The sequence below is a fragment of the Manihot esculenta genome, chromosome 10 (assembly GCF_001659605.2).
Source record: "Manihot esculenta cultivar AM560-2 chromosome 10, M.esculenta_v8, whole genome shotgun sequence".
NCBI classification, from domain to species: Eukaryota; Viridiplantae; Streptophyta; class Magnoliopsida; order Malpighiales; family Euphorbiaceae; genus Manihot; species Manihot esculenta.
The window spans coordinates 25,664,076-25,671,539 of NC_035170.2; positions in this window are offsets into that span (position 1 = coordinate 25,664,076).

The following is a 7,464-nucleotide window of genomic DNA, read 5'->3' on the forward strand; positions in this document are numbered from 1 at the left end:
TTTTTTTAATTTATTAATTTAATTATTTTGGGTTTTTACTCTCTACGCATCTAGATTTTGACTTAATACCACATACTATCCATCATACGTTCACACTTTAATTTTGTGATTGCGATGTTAGAGTCAAATGTTAAAGTTTCAACCTTTTTTTTTTTATAATAAATGTCAAAGGAAGTCTTAATAATAATAATAAATTGATAATAAATTTAAATTAATATTCACCTCATCATTCTTATTATTTTTAAATTAAATATAAAATTTTATTTTCACAAATAATAATTATTTTTTATCACAAAAGGAAAAACTTTTAGAAAAATCATTATTAATAATTTTCACATATTTAAAATTTAAAATTTAAACTTTACTTATTTCTATTATTAAAAAATATAAATCAAACTCTTCTTTTTTAAGATTAATATAATTAATTTATTAATATCAATTATAAATGCGTTAAATATTAATATTCAATATTAAATAAAATTATTTTTTAAGAAAAGCAATTATTAATTAAAAATGCAAAAAAATGAGAAGTTAAAATAAATAAAGAATAAGGGAAAAAAAAAGCTATATTTTTTCATATATATATATATATATGGAAATAAATTGACGAATGCAATTAATTAGAAAAATGCTACTAAAATAAACCAATTCAGCCTCTCCTAGAAGACTCTTTTCCTTAATCTTTATTTAAAAAATAAAATAAAATAAAATAAAAACAGTAAGGTATTATTTTTTTGACTTATTAGGTGGTGATAAATTAAATAAAAATAAAAAGTCAAAGCATTTGACCTATAAACAGCTCTAGTATTGGACCAACGTGGAATCTTATCTTAAAAAATCAAAATGTAATTAAAAAAAGTTGAAAATGCATGCTATTGCTAATGTGGGTAATCATAACTTCTTAGCATTATAATTCAGCAAAGCTGAATAACGCTTCCCCACTATTCTAAATTTTATTTGTTAATGGCAAATTGAAAAAAAAAATTATTTTTATTATTTAAAGTTTAAAATTTTAAATATAAAGAATTTTTTATTTAATATATATTTTTTTAATTTGACTACTAAATTTATCAAGGGGACGCTTGAGTATGACTCAGCAAATTTGATGAACGAGTTAAATGTATGTATTGACCTTACAAGATTAATAAATATGCTAAAATTAGGATTGAGATTGAAACTCAAGTTTGAATTTAGTACAAATCTAACAAGCCAAATTTTAATATGAAATTCAATATAATTATGATGATCTGAGATTCAGAAAATAGAATTTTACAAAAAACTTAGCTTTAGAGAAAAGTGTTTTCCTCTTTTATTCTCTTTCTCTCCCTTACGCTAGATGACCACTCCGCTATAAGTCCACCTATCCCTTGTGCAAGTCTGTACTTATGGATAACCTCAACACCCTCCATGTGTCAAACAAGCATTTAATTCCTTTCGGCGCGTGCGTGGACAGGGCTGCGAAATGACTGAACCCGCAGTTTTTTCTTCTTATGACCGGATTTGAGGAAAAATGACTGGAACCTAGAAAAGGGCTGGCTTTAGGACTGAAATGGACTGGGCCGGTCTGATTGAGTGACTTAAATGAGAGTCCGATCAGGAGGATGAACGGGTCGGGCCTGACTTATTCGGGGGATTAGGAACCTCCTCCTGATTGTGACCCGGCCTCATAGGGGAATGAAGAAATTCAGCGGTTATCAAATTATATTAAAAAAATTATTATAAAATTCTTAAATTTTTAAAAATTTAAAGATTCACAAATATTTCAAAATCACTTAATTAAAATATTTATGTATTTTTAAAATTAAAATTTTTAATTTTTATATAAAAAAATTATTAGTCAATATATTTTAATTTTAAAAAAATACAATTAAATAGTATAAATATTTAAAATTACTGTGATTAAATAATATATAATTAAAATAATTAAATAATATAAACAATTTAAACTAATTAATATTTTAAAAAAAGAATTAAAGAGTTAAACTTTATAAAATATAGGAACTTATTAATTGAGTTATTTTTAAATAGGAACAAATTAGTTAATTTCATAAAAATTTAAGAATTTATTAGTAATTTATGTAATAAAAAAGTAATAATGCAAAATATGAAATTCTACAAGAACCTCAAGATACAATCAACAAGACTTTTTTCTTAGAACAAGGGAAGAATTTTAGTTTGAATCGATAAAATTAAATATTATATTATATTTAATCGAATGAATTTTATTTGAATTTAAGATAATTTTGATATTAAGTATTAATCAAATTTAAATTCAAATAGTTTCATTTTAAAATTAAATAGAAAAAAATTAATTTAATTTGATTTAATTTTTTTATTAATTTGATAAAATAATTAAATTAAAAAAATAAAATTCTCAGAAAATAATTAATTAAATCAAATCATTTAAATTAACTAATTAAATTGAAATTATTTTTTTTGAAATAATAAATTGAAATTATTATAAATTAAATTCGATTAGATTTAATTATAATGAGAACATACCCATAAAAATGAAGAGACGTTATTGGTGATATTATGTAAGGAAAGCAATGATGCAATATCTTGAAGCTGTGGACCAAAATCTTTGTTGGATTGCTTGGCCAACCAAAAGTAGGGTTTTGTTTTGTTTTTAAAGAAGAACCATACATCATTCTTCAAAGGGCTCTCTGTATTTATTCATATTTATAATTTTTTAAATATATATATATAAATTAATTTAGACATAATTTCTCTATTTAAAATTAAAAATTTTATAAAAATTCAATTGAATTAACATTTTTTATTGTAAAATTTTTATTAAAAAAATAAAAAATAAAAAAATTTTAATTTTAAAAAAATTTCAATATATAAATAAAATTATAAATAATTTTATAAGAATTTATTTTAATTTTCTTTTAAAAAATTATTCATAATAAAAAAGAGAAATATGTATAGGAAAAAAATTTGATCTTCCTTGGTGTGGACAGTACTTAGCTCTTCATTGTTCCATTGCTGCCCTAATAGGACAAGAAGAAGAGACCTTTTTAATATTTAAATATTAAATGTTATTTTAATTTTTTTTTCTTACATTTCCTTTCGTTGAAATTATTTATATTTTTTTATACAATCAATCATTTAAATTTAAAATCCCTCAATTTTAAAAAATAATTTAATATTGATGAGATAAGGCTATTATTGAAATTATTTACCATTATTTCATCATTTATCTATAATATATGAAAATAAAATAATAATAATAATAATAACAATGAATTTATTTTCAAGAATCGAGATAAAATGATAAAAAAAAATTTAACCATTTTAAATTTGAATTTTAGATATAAAATATTTTTAAAAATAAAAAATAATTTTTTTTATTAGTGGATTTAATCGGTTACGAATTTAAATTAATGGGTTAATAAAAATTAAATACTAAATAGTTTATAAAAAATAAAAAAAAATGAACATAAGGAAATTATGTGTAAATCTAATTAATTAATAAAATAATATTTTCAGTATTTACATTATCCATATTAATGAACTTTTTTCTAATAAAAACAAATACTATTAATGAAACATAATGGATAATGAACTTTTTTCTAATAAAAACAAATACTATTAATGAAACATTCATTAATTCACCATTTAATTTTAAAAATACATTCTAATATCTTTAATTTTTTTTAAATTTATTAATTAATTTTTTATTTATTTTAATTATTAAGTATTTTATTTTTTAATTTTTATAATATAAAAACATTTTATTAAATGATCGCTTAATTTTATAAAAATATATATTATTTAGTTTGTTTATATAAAAAGTATTTTAAAATTTTATGCTACCACATTATTAAAATTAATAGAAAAATTAATATAAATTTTTTAAAATTTCAAAATATTTATATATTTTTAAAATTAATAAAATAACTAATAAATTTTGTTATATTATAAAAATAAAACAATAATTTTTTTCCTTTAAATAAGGGATTGGAGGAGTGAATTCCCGAATATCCGTCTACAAATCCAGTAACATATTTCCAGAATTCCAGTCATGCATCGACTAGGTTATGCTTAAAATAGAAGTTCTGAAATAAACCTTATTTTTGCTTTAAATTTTGTGGCAATATTTAAATTTTTCGTATTGTCTAATTTAGCAAAACCTTTGAATTCAGAATAATTTGAAATGTTTTAATAATAAAATATTAATTTTATACTTTTATGATATAAAAACTATTTAAGAAATGTTATTTATTTTATTTTTATTTTATAATAAATTAACATATAAAAATAATATTTTAGTAATAAAATTTTCAAGAAGATTATTATTTTAGTATTCTTTTATTAAAAATGGACTAATTTGATCATAAATAAAAAGATTTGAGTCAAATGGGCTAAAAAAACCTAATATTGAGCAAAATTGAATATCGCCCTAAACTTTAGCGGTAAAAATACACCTTCTTTCTTTTAATTTTTCACATGGCTAATATTATATTAATTCAGTGTAACCTTTATAATGTAAAAATTTAGCAATTTTTTTTTCTTTTTTCTCTTAAAGTTAAAAACAAAAGGGTAATTTGCAGTATAGTCCTTAGGTTTACCAAAATCCATAATTTAGTCCATTCTTATTTAATACTAAAAAATTTAGTCATTGAGTTTTTATTTTATTAAGAAAATAGTCATATTAAATTTATCATTACTCAACTGTTAATTAAAAAAGTTAATTGCTACAAATATTAAAACTATAACAATTAAATTGTTAAAAAATATTAAAATTAAAATGACTAAACTGTTATAAAAGGTGAGATATGAAGAACTAAATAATTATAGTTTAACAATGAATTTCAAAGGAAATATTATTTTATTAACAAAATAAAATTTTAAATACTAAATTATTTATTCTTAAAAGGACAGGGACTGTATCAGAAATTACTCAAAGAAAAATCTCAAAGAGATAAGGAAGCCCTACTCAGTCCAAAGGGTTACAAAAGGAATGGTCAGAAGATTTTCTTTGTTTAAGTTGCTCTCACCAAGTTTTGGATATTAACATTTCTTGCAAGAAAGAAATTGGTAGAATTGATGTGCATTTTCATCTCCTCTCGAATAATAAGCTTTTTTGCCCTATAAATGACCTCAAAGAAAGTGACCTTAAAGAGAGAGAGAGAAGGAAAAGGTAGTATGAATTAAAATGAGTCAAAACCTTTCAATTTCAGTGCTTCTCTTAGGCCATAAGGACATGTCTCTTATGGTGCACAATGACGTTTCACACTTGTATTGTATTATAATATTCTTGCTTTTCTCACATCATTCTATCAACAACAATAATGAATAGAATCATTTAATCTTTCAAAATATATTATATATATATATATATATTTTAAAATTGACCTTTATCTTTTCATAAAATATTATTTTACCCCATTAATTTTCAAATTTTAAATAACATAACCCATTTAATTTTCATCTCTTTCAATTTTTAATTATTCAGTAATTTAATTTTAGTGACGTACCAATACATGAAAAGATAAACGAACGATATTTTAGATTCAGATAATAGGGTTTACAGTATGAGTACAAGTTTAGATGGAAAGAAAGACATTCTTTCCTTTTATTCATTTTCCTTTTGTCTGCTAGTGACGTCTAACGGTTTTTCTGCTGCAGTGTCACCCGTCTCTATCACTCAGATCCGTACGTACGGACGTGTCAGAACCTCTTTTCACACCAGGCGACTATTTAATTTATCTTGACACACATGTGGGTAGGACTGTAAAGTGATTGGGTCTGCCTTATCTACCTTCTGTCACGTCATCGGATTGAATTCTCAGAGGATGGATCTGCGCGAGTGTCTAATCCGGCCTGTTTCATGCCTCTAGATCGAGACACTCCGTGTAGACTGATTTGTTCATGAGAAAAGTTTGATGAGATTTGAATTTAACGTTTTTTTCTTGTACCCGGCTTTGCTTAGGAGAAGAAAAGTATGGCGGTTATCAATTATTAACCATGAAGATTTGAACCCACGTGGATATAAAGTATAAAATCTTTAGAAAAATGAAGAAATAATATGAGAGTATGAAAGGAAGAAATTGATTATAGTCCTTAAAGGTGGACAGATCTATTTCTTGTAGTTATGACAGAAATACATGGTTTGTCATTTCAGAAGTGGACGTATTCAAAGTATAGTGATAAGCCTAAACTGTTTCTGAATATATAAAAGGGATATTGATGTGTTGTGTCCATGAATTGGACAGGGACATCATGGATATGGAACTAATAATTCTGATATTGCAGTTCCTAGTCATGGTGAGGTGATCTAATAAATTATCAAAGACATTCGCCTAATTGCTTTTATATATATATATATATATATATAATATAAAAGTGAGCTATGAGGTTGCAATTGCAGAGGCAGCTAGATAGATTGATATGAAATTCAGAAACCAAACCCACAATCTTAAGCCCCCTTACCGTTCTCATGAACATTCAAGAGATTTATTAATAATATGATAGGTCACGTAGATCCATCGTGTATTCAAGAAGAACCCATGTTATTTCAACATGGACATGTGCCAACCATGACTTTAGATGTGGTCAAATTTTGCGTAGAACGCGATTTGTCTTCCCAATCATTCGTTTCATTGTTATTTTACTTTCAATGCAGTTATGAAATGAAGCAAGCTTATACTCCCAAACTTTGACTGTGGTATATTATCGAAAATAATATAATTTGATCTCAAACTCTCTTTTAACTTTGATCTATATTATAAGAACTCATTAATTAATCCTTCATATTTAAAAATACATTAAATTATTTTTAAAATTTTAAAAAATTTATTAATTAAAATCATTCATTAATTTTAATCATTAAATAAATGTTGAAAATTTTTTTTAAATATTTTCAATATAAAAAATTTAATTAATAAATTTTCTGTAAAACTGAAAGATCAATTAATAAATTTTATGCAGAAACTAAATGATAAAATCATAGACTTTCTGTACAACTGAAAAATCAATTAACAAATTTTTCTAAATTAAAGAAATTAAATGATAAATTTTTTTATAATTAAAATAAATGAAATAATTAATTAATAAATTTTTAAAAATTTTTAATATATTTTAATATATTTTCAAAATTAAAAAACTAACTCATAAATTTTTTCATAATATATAACATAAAGATAAAATGATAAATTTTCCAAACCCACCATATTTTCTCAAGAGGACATTAAAAACTCGCATTCAATATCAAGTCTTTTAAAGGCAGTTTGCGCTTCAAGTATTTAATTTTTGGAGTCAAGCATCAAAATATTATGTTAAAAAACTATATTGATTTACGATAAGGATAATGATAATGTGTTGGTTACAAAGCCTTGGACAGAGCACAATTATTTCTCTCAGGGGACTATTTTACAGGACATAAAGCTGGCATAAAGTTCTATCCAGTTCGTGCTAACTTGTCCTATTTACAGAGTAGACTGACAAATCATTCAT